The sequence below is a fragment of the Stegodyphus dumicola genome, chromosome 6 (genome assembly GCF_044657685.1).
Source record: "Stegodyphus dumicola isolate Sdum_Otavi_A_Nest chromosome 6, ASM4465768v1".
In the NCBI taxonomy this organism is placed as follows: Eukaryota; Metazoa; Arthropoda; class Arachnida; order Araneae; family Eresidae; genus Stegodyphus; species Stegodyphus dumicola.
Window position 1 is genome coordinate 204,811,969 of NC_140773.1, and position 9,716 is coordinate 204,821,684.

General features: G+C 31.0%; 1 protein-coding gene across 3 annotated transcripts in view; it reads right to left on the reverse strand.

Annotated features, from left to right (window-relative positions):
- LOC118190717 (uncharacterized) overlaps positions 1 to 4,127 on the reverse strand; it is a 156,802-nt gene extending 152,675 nt beyond the window's left edge. For all 3 annotated transcript variants that reach the window (XM_085819382.1, XM_085819383.1, XM_085819381.1), the window contains exon 1: positions 3,946 to 4,127. The gene's annotated coding sequence lies outside the window, so the exon portion shown is untranslated. The remainder of the gene's footprint in view (positions 1 to 3,945) is intronic.
- Positions 4,128 to 9,716: the final 5,589 nt, after the last annotated feature.

Sequence of the window (9,716 nt, forward strand, 5' to 3'; positions counted from 1 at the left end):
TGCAAAATTGTAAAAGGTAAATTAATAAAAGATTTTGATATACTATTAAAGCGAAAGAGTATTCAGCAGCAAATTGAAATTTTCTTTTAATTTTTGGTCATTTAATTAGTACTTAAATGTTACATAGCACGTACTTCTTTCTCAAAGCTTAATAATCATAACTAGAACTAGAAGAATGGGGTTGATTTTTAAAACAGAGGCTATAATTTTAAATCAAAAATATAAATAGTAATGTTTTATACGTTTCTTAAGTTTATACTTAAGAGTCATTAAGACCATCCCATTCGTAAGTAACGTTTCAACGAAAAGTTAAAAGCACATGAAAAATAAACTGAGACATTTTTTTTTTAAATAAAACATTTTACAGGTTATTAGCCCAGAAAAGCTAACTCCCCTTTACTCTACAAACGGCATTTTGCATCGAATCACTATAAACGGCTTTATCATTTTTCAAATTGATGTCACCAATTATTATCACGCTGTATTACATTTAAATAAATTAAGTAATGGAGAATCTGCAAGGATGTATGTATGTTTCTCGTATTGTGATAAAACAACGGTACCTAGAGCCATCAAATTTTGAATAACTTAGTTCTTCACCCAAATATGGGCACCTGGAAATGGGAATTTCGAATTTATTTTATTATCTATTTCCTATTTTTGAAACTTTATCGAATTTTTTATTAAGAATCTCAACAATTTCAAAACGAGCTGTGGCAGCACACTGTACGGAATTAAATATTTTTATCTCCATCGCGTAAGACTGTCTATCGGAAATTCTAAAGATATGCTATTTTTAAATATTTTAGCGCAAATGCTCTCAAATCGTGGATGTATGTGTAAATGAAAAAAAGTCACCCCTTTGGAAGTAATATAAAATCTGAAAGTCTTAAGATTCTTTTTTACAAAATTATACAGTTCAAGGATTTCTGAGAAGCGAAAAATGAAGACTACGATTTGTCGTAAGTTCACATCAACCAATAAATGGCTATTTATCTAGTTCAAGGTAATTTATTAAGAGCTAAATTTCCATAAACAGTGATTTGTAAATATCATTTTCATAATTAACCTAATTATTAAATTTAATTAATACTTGCACACCAGAATGCCTCATCATTAGTCTAATTCCATTTATCACTTCCCCAAGAACTTACTGGCTTTCTTTAAATAACATGTCCTTACAAAAAACTTTATCAGCCAATGCAAGGCAGGAAAAGACTCACTATCTCAAGAACCTTATAAATGGCCATGTTTTCACTGTTCTTGCATGGAATCATGAAATCATCATGTTCATCGGAAATGTAACTAACAAACCGTAGCTAATGGAAAAAACCGCCAAAGAGAAAATTGAGTAATATCATTTTACATAAAAGACAAATATCTTAAAAACTCAATGAATTCAACATAAATCCAATAGTTATAAACATTTCGGGTGCTAAAAGGTCTTTAACTGAGTATTTCACTTCTCCTTTTTCTTTAATAGTGAACATTGCTTGAATCTCTTCTTTTTTTCCTTTGTTTTCTGTACGACTTCGTTAATTTCTATGTATGCTGATTTTTCATTTAAATTAAAATACTTTTTTAAAGATTGCATAATATTATTTTCTAAGCAATAAAAGTCGTAGTTTCAAATGATTTTTTTACGTATATATTCTTAGCCTGAAAATCGTTATGGAATACAAATGTGTTTAGCTTTTCAAGTATTCGCCATTTCCACTGCTGTTATTTATGCATTTCTTGTTCTGTTCCAGTTATTTTGTCATACTTTCTGAAGATGAGATTTTCTTCATTTTAACGCATTTGTGTGTAAACAAATGTAGTCTTGGTACCCAATAGCAAATGATACAGCTTATAGTATTTACGGTTTTTAGCTAGAGAAATTTATCGGGAAAGACGTTTCTTATTTTGAAGATTTCCTGTTTTTTCTGTCTTTCATAAGAGGAGTAACGGAGAATGTTTGCAGTCGTTTACACCTGTCTAGTAGCTAATAGAAGCCACAAGGAATTATTATGAGAATGAGCGTGAAAAATTAATAATTACACAGTTATGTGGCCACCATTGTTATATTATAATATTTATATGTTTATGTATAATAATAATTATATATTATTTATGCAAAATAAGCGGACCTGAGGTGGATATGAGAAATGTCAATGATTTTACATTTTTCAAAATTTAGAAACTGCATTAATAGAATATGTTGAAACTGGAAATCGGATATTAAGTAGAAGCCAAAAAATTTATAGTTGAGACAAATTATTTCAGGCACATTACGCAATAGAAATTCTACAGTTTTATTTTCTTAGTGTAGAAAATCAATAAATATATTTCCTCCAAAAATTTTGCCATGAAATTTAATATATTTTTTAAATGTTAACTACCATGTTTAGTAAAAGTCTTAAAATTCGCTTATTTACATTCCATACGGTTACTTTCACATGGGCATATTTTTGCGGTTTTGAATTTATAGTCTATAAATCTACAGTTTCTTAATTCATTAATAATTATAAGTTACAATAAGTTCAGCATGTTTTAATATAGTAACACAAAAACGTTTTATAGTCTTTGGTCTTATAAACTTTTTATAGTTACACGAAAATTTTAATATAGTCTATAATTTCATAACTCTTTAATAATTGAAAGCTAGAATTTATTATAAATAACATAAAAATTAACGCCATATTTTATTATAAATAACATAAAACTTTTCTGGGTTTCTTATATATGTATACACTATTTTAATAATTTGAATTGTTTTCTGTATTATGGAAAATGTTTCTTACACAAATGCTTTTAAAGCACTATTAATAATAATAATAAACATTTTTTTTCCTACAACGTGCAAGACTTTCCTTAGAAAATTCTAAAATATGCTATTTTTAAGCATTTTGGGATTTTGCATATGAAGCGAATTTTATAGGGACGTGAATTTGTGTAAAATTCAAATTTAATCCAATTTTTTGTGATTTTGCAGTTGAATGGAATTTTTTTATTCACGAATTAATAAATAAAGTAAACACATAGAACTTTAATAATCGAAAGACAAAAAACTGTTTTTTAAATTCATCATAGTAAGAAAACTGAACATTGGTACGATGAACTAAGAAAAGATTGAAAAAAAAAATTTTTAAATAAAATTCTGAAAGCTTTCAGATTTTATATTACGCCCAAAGAGGCTTTTCTTAACGTTTTCTGTGTTACTTTATTTATTAAATATCATGCTCTTTGCCCTTAAACCACAAATTTCAATTCAACAGCAATATCACAAAATAATTTTAAAATGAGCATATCTTTAGAATTTTCGATACACAGTCTCGAGCGCTGGAATTTTTTTTTTTTTTTTTTTTTTTTTTTTTTACAGTGTTGCCATTGCTGGCTTTAAAATCGCTGATTTTGTTAAAAATTCGTTAAAGGTTTACAAAATATGAAGTAGAGACTAAACTTAACACCAGATTCCAAATTTGGACTTTCAGATGCCCATATTCGAGTGGAGGACTATATTCATAACTTGATGTCTGTAGGTACCTTTGGTTGTTCACAGTGCGAGAAACCTACATATATTCATGCAGATTCTTCTTTATTTAATTTCTTTAAATATAATGCAGGGCTGTAATATTTTGTGGCAAGAATTTGAATTTATAGTCAATCGACATTTATAGTCAATCGACGCTAAATGCGAAAACGAAATTAATAGCCCTTCTGGGTAAATTGCCCTATATTCATATATTTTCTAAATTATTATTATTTTTTTTTTTTTAAACTTTCTTTTCCAAGTTCGTGTTGAAGCAGTTTACAGTTACAAACAAAAATTATAGCATATGAATTCTCCTATTGACTGAGTCACAAAACAAGTTTCTGAATAAAGAGGTAAATTTAAATTATTGAAATGAAAAATATTAAGAACTGAACAGAAAGCTCATTCGGTTAACCAAAATATGTTCTTACCTTTTAAACAGATTGTCTTTCCTCTTCAATGCGTAGTCCGATAAAGGAATCCCAAATTGCCAGGGAAAATGAGCGATATTCTTGCGTGGGTTTTGTGTATCATCCACTAAGTTATGCCGATGGTACAGTTAGGCACTCACCTTAAAGCGTGATCTGCCTGCGTGCGTTTAAAAAGCACAAATCAAGTTCGGTTTCTTCTCATCGTTTGCTTCGCTTTTTTCGCTTGTCCCCAATCTTCTGCGCGTGCGCTAAAAACGAGATTCGGCGGACGAGCAACTCTATAAAAAAGTAATTGTCAGTAAAGAAAGAAGAAATAAAATGAGAAAATTTTTAGATGCATATCAAGTAAATGATAAAATTAATGAAAAGAGTATATGCAGAGGTTTTCGGAAAGCTTGTTAGATATCCTGTTCTCTTGAGACAAGGTGAATGAGTTCGAAATAAAATAAGAATGCTGTTTACAAAATTAAATAGTATTGAAAAATTTTACTCAACAAGTAAGAAAATTGTTTAATTTTAATAACTTTGTCGCATCATTTCGATATCTAATGCATGGTAAAGCATAATTAAAATATTTGTTTATTGTTTTGCACGTATTATTTTGTGACTGTACTATTCATTGCAATGATCTATGAAATTAAAACCTGAGAATTCTCGAAATTGTAAGGCTGTTTGTAGTGTTACATAAATTTTGAATACGTTAAATTAAGTGTGCTAAACAAAGATTCCTTTGAACATAATATATTCTGAAAATATTTTTCTAACACTAAATATACTTGCAAAAATATTTAAAAAAAAAACTGAAAGCTTTCAGATTTTCTATTACAATTCTAATTCAATTCCTATATTCGAGGGGAGGACTCGGTTATTCAAAATTTAATGTCTCTAAGTACCTTTGTTTTTTCACAGTGCGAAAAACTTACATACATTCATGCAGATTCTCCATTATTTAATTTCTTTAAATATAATGCAGGGCTCTAATATATGGTGGCAACAATTTGAAAAGTAAATCGTCGTTTATAGTAAACCAACCCAAAATGCCTAAACGAAATTAATAGCTCTTCTGGGCCAATTGCCCCTTTAGGCTAGTAATAAATAATATGCAACACTACACGACAGCCGTTTGCGGGAAGAAATGCCTTTGTGGAGTATTTTCCAAGTGAAATTATCAGACATTAGAAAAAACGCGAAAATCAACAACGCAGCCAACCCGTTTGCCTAAGAGCGAATCCAGATCGGACCCAGTATTCAACAGTTTTTATCATTCAGCCAACGATAAGGCTTATGATAATAATTAGTAATATATCCCCTACTACTAATAAAAAGTGTGCTAAAATAAATACTTATAGTAAAAAATAGTAAAAATAAATAAAATTACTTATAATAAGTAAAATTAATTTACTTTTAAATAGTTTACCTACAAATACTATATCTAAAATAGTAATAACTAAAAAAAATCTGACAGGTTTCAAGTTTTAACGATAGCCCAAAAGGGATTATTAAGGTTTTTTAATCTCTCGCTGAGCTGGCACTGTGCCAGTCTCCTGTTACACTCACTTCCAGTAACCTTTCCTCTTTTCTTTGTCTTTTTAGCTTTATTATTAACCGTCTTTTACTTAGCACTTTTGCCACATAAAATTCTTCAAAAAAATTATAAAAATTTTAAAAGCGTCATAGAAGTATATGTTTAGAATTCCAGACCCAGCGTTAAGTATTGACATATAATTTTCTATTTTTTCTATTTTTGTTAGTTATTACTATTTTAGAATAAATTGTATCTTATTTAATGAAATACATGTAAAAGCAACTGATGTATCTTAGTTCATCATATCAATGTTCAGTTTCCTTACTCAGATAGCTTTATAAAACTTTTCTTGGCTTTTTATTTTTAACCTTTTATGTACTTATTTTACTATTATTTACTATTATTTATGTACTTATTTTAGTTATTAAATATTACCTTCTTGGCGCTTACGCCGCATAAAATTCGACTGAACAGCAAAATCCACAAAATATTTAAAAGTAGCATATCTTTAGAATTCCTGATAAATGTGGTTATAATAAACAGTGTACGCCTCCTCCGTACGCCCCGTGCAATAAAATGAAGCCATGACACGCCATAATATGACCACACGACTTATCATGGAGGCTGAAGCGAGCATCTGGTTGGCTTTGTTTGTTTTTGTTTTGTCAGCATGTTAGCTTTCATCATTGTATGATGTTTATAAATCTCCCGATATAATTTTAATACTTAACATAAATGATTTTCTACTTTGTACATAGGAAAATCACAAAGACTGCAAATGACTGTTTCAAATTTAATAAAATCTTGGTACATAAAAATTTATAAATGGTAACTATACGGCACGGTAAAACCTAGAATACCAATGGAAGTTTCAACGGTATTTTATGAAAATTATGCGTAAAGACACTTTTCTAAGCCGCCGGACGTTGATACTTGCTCTAAAAGTCAGTGTAATTTTATTTAGCAATGTGTTTTGTAGTCTTATCCGTACGCTGTATGGCAGCCATGATAAATCATGACGTCCCGTTGCTGACATTTTCTTAGCTTCATTTCTATGACATCGGGCCTACTCCATCTATTATAGTATCCTTGTCTCCGATAGAGAGTCTTACGCGATGCAAATAAAAATGTTTTTTTTTTCTTTCGTACAGTGTTGCCACTGCTCGCTTTGAAATTGTTAAGTTTCCTAATCAAAAAGTCCTTAATATTTTACAAAATATGAAATAGGTACTAAAACAAATTCCAAATTTGGAATTTGTTATTTGGAAGTTTTAAATATTTTGTGGATTTTGCTATTCAGACGAATTTTATGCGGCGTAAGCGCCAAGAAGGTGATATTCCAGATGCCCATATTCGAGTGGAGGACTACGTTATTCAAAATTTGATGTCTCTAGGTACCGTTGTATTTTCACAATGCGAGAAACATACCTACATTCATGCAGATTCTTCATTATTTAATTTCTTTAAATATAATGCAAAGCTCTAATATTTGGTGACAACGATTTAAAAAGTGAAACGCCGTTATACAGTGGACGACGCAAAATACCAAAACGAAATTAATAGCCCTTCTGGGAAAATTTCTCCTTTGGGCTAAAAATTTTCAAGCAAGACTAAGTTTAATTCACTTGGCTATCATCAGAATATTTTGGGACCAACTTTTAAAGAAGACACGCTGTTGTGACTAATCTTACTTGTCTTAAAGCAGAGCAAGCTCACGAAAAGAGTCGCCACGAAGTCAATTTCGCGCCTGTCTTTGGCAAGAACCTTGAGCACACACGGGTGACTGTATGACATTGTTCAGTTCCGCCCCCCCCCAATTTTTAAAAAGAGGACTCCAAGGGTCCGAGGATCTCCCTTCCCTCTTGCCTTACCCCAGCCTCTCATGAGGGCTTTCATCTCGCCGCATACTTAGATTACCTCGATGCCACACAGACACTGTACAGTTACAAATATCCATGCCTTCTCTGGGACACGAACCCAGCCCCTGCGGTACGGCAGTCAGTCTCGCTATCCATTGTGCCGTTTGGGCAGCTGAAGATACAATTCTAGTCTTACAGGATAGTAATGAAATTGAACTTTATATGGACAAAGATTCGATTGAGACGTCTAGAACAACTGCTGTTTAATTAACAAAGAAGTAATCATAATAAATAAATTGCATCCTGTTTAATGAAATACTTGTAAAAGCAACTGATGTTTCTCCTTGGACTTTTGTGCTTTCGGTTTCTTAAAACGAACCTTAGGAAAACGGCATCCAAAAACACTGAGTGGACTTTGGAAAAGAATCCAAAGTATAACACTGACATGACGCTGCTAAAATTCGAGCTAAAGCCAAGAATCAAAACTTTCAGATAGAAGTAAATCCCCGCAAGAATTAGGCCCTTTATGCATAAAAATTAATTGCCAGAACCTTATCATTTGTTCCATAGTCGTATTATTTATCCCATAAAATGCAAACTACCTTCTGTAATCGAGAAATTCAATCATACTACATAAAACGAATATTCCAACCTATTTTGGGACAAACTGAATGATGAAACAACAACAATCATTGTTGTGTGAAAGAAATTCTCAATTATAGTTTATATCAATCAAGCTGGATTAATGTTAATTGAATTAAGCCAACCGCTTTGAATGCGTGCTGGAAAGCTTTTGGCCATTGTCAGTAAAATGCAAAAGCTCCCATTATCCCTAATACGCTCGAAACTCCCAACATTAATTACAACGTTATGCACAGTTAGTGGAAGAGGATTCTGTGATTTATCATTTGAAGATCTCGATATTTGACAAAACCGAATGATTGGTCGAATTGTGTTGTCGACATAGTCTATAAAGCCCTGAACACAGGTGAATTATTATAAATTTTCCTTGATCCCACAGAACGTAGTGATAATGAAGAAAGTGATCCAGTTCTAAATGAAGATTTAATAGAGAAAGGTTTGAAACTGGCCAGAATAATTGGGTAATTATTTTATCAAGCATAACCCTAATGACAAACGCGCTGGAAAGCTGTTTTAACATCAAGTGAAGGTCTTGACAGGTTCATACAGAAAATCATACGGCCTAGTTAAAAAACGCGCACAGTGATTAATATAATAATTGTTATTAAAACCGGGAGAACAGCAGTACCAGAGGGGACTTGTGCGGATTTTGCTAAAGATATCACAGAAAAAAATTTCATAAGCAGAGGAAGAAGACGATTTTAATAACATTTTTAGTGATAGCAGTAATGTCCCAGTTTCACGCAAGCGTAAAACAATAAAATCTTATTTTGTGTAATTTTTTTTCATTCTTTATTTTTTATGAAGCATTTTTTCATTTCATAAGCTAATTTATTTAACACCATTTTCATTACATATTATTCATTGTGTATTTTCTTGAAATAAAATAATAAACATAAAACGTTTTTACCTCCTTTGTACGAAGTAAAGAAAATATTGTAATCGCGAAATATTTCGGGTTCTTATTTCAACAGATATATCGATTTTGACCGTTCTCGAATCAGTTTTAACTATTTTCCTGTTTGAATTCTGTACGTACGGACAGAATAAAGGATTCTGTTTCCCAAAATGTCTTGTAAAATGGATTCAAAATGAATTTTTTCTTGATATACGCGCATACATATGTATGTATCTCGCAAAACTCTGCAAAAGGGTTAGCAATAGAACACTGAAATTTTGCACATGTGATTGCTATCTAATTGTGAACCTACCTTTTTTATAGCAATCTGCAATGCCAAACGTATTTTCATATATATATTAACGTCACCCCTTAACCAACTATGCCAACATCAAAACAATTTTCCCTCGACAAGTTCTGTTTGAAGCATTAAACAGTGGAGATTAACAAATTTTTTGGTTTTATCTGTACTATTTCCCATTCGTTCTAGCTGAAATGAAGTTTTTGTTTTTAATTTGGTATTTTTCTTTAATTTGTGTTTCTCTAATTTAGCTTGTTTCACGAAGATAGTAGGTTAGCCTTCAAATATTTAAGCGGGATATTCTTTATCGTTAAATTTTGCGTTCTTGAATTATATACACACATATATATATATAATAAGATGACCTGGAGTAAGCTGCAACAGATTGACAATGGTTCTCTGCATTATATCCTGGGAGACTTTACTATGTAGTTACAAAGATGACACTCGAAGGAATGACCTGTAGACAACGTGGCCGAATTGAATATAACTTTTATTGGTGGATATGAACCAATTATCAAAAACATATTCTTCATCGTATATGAA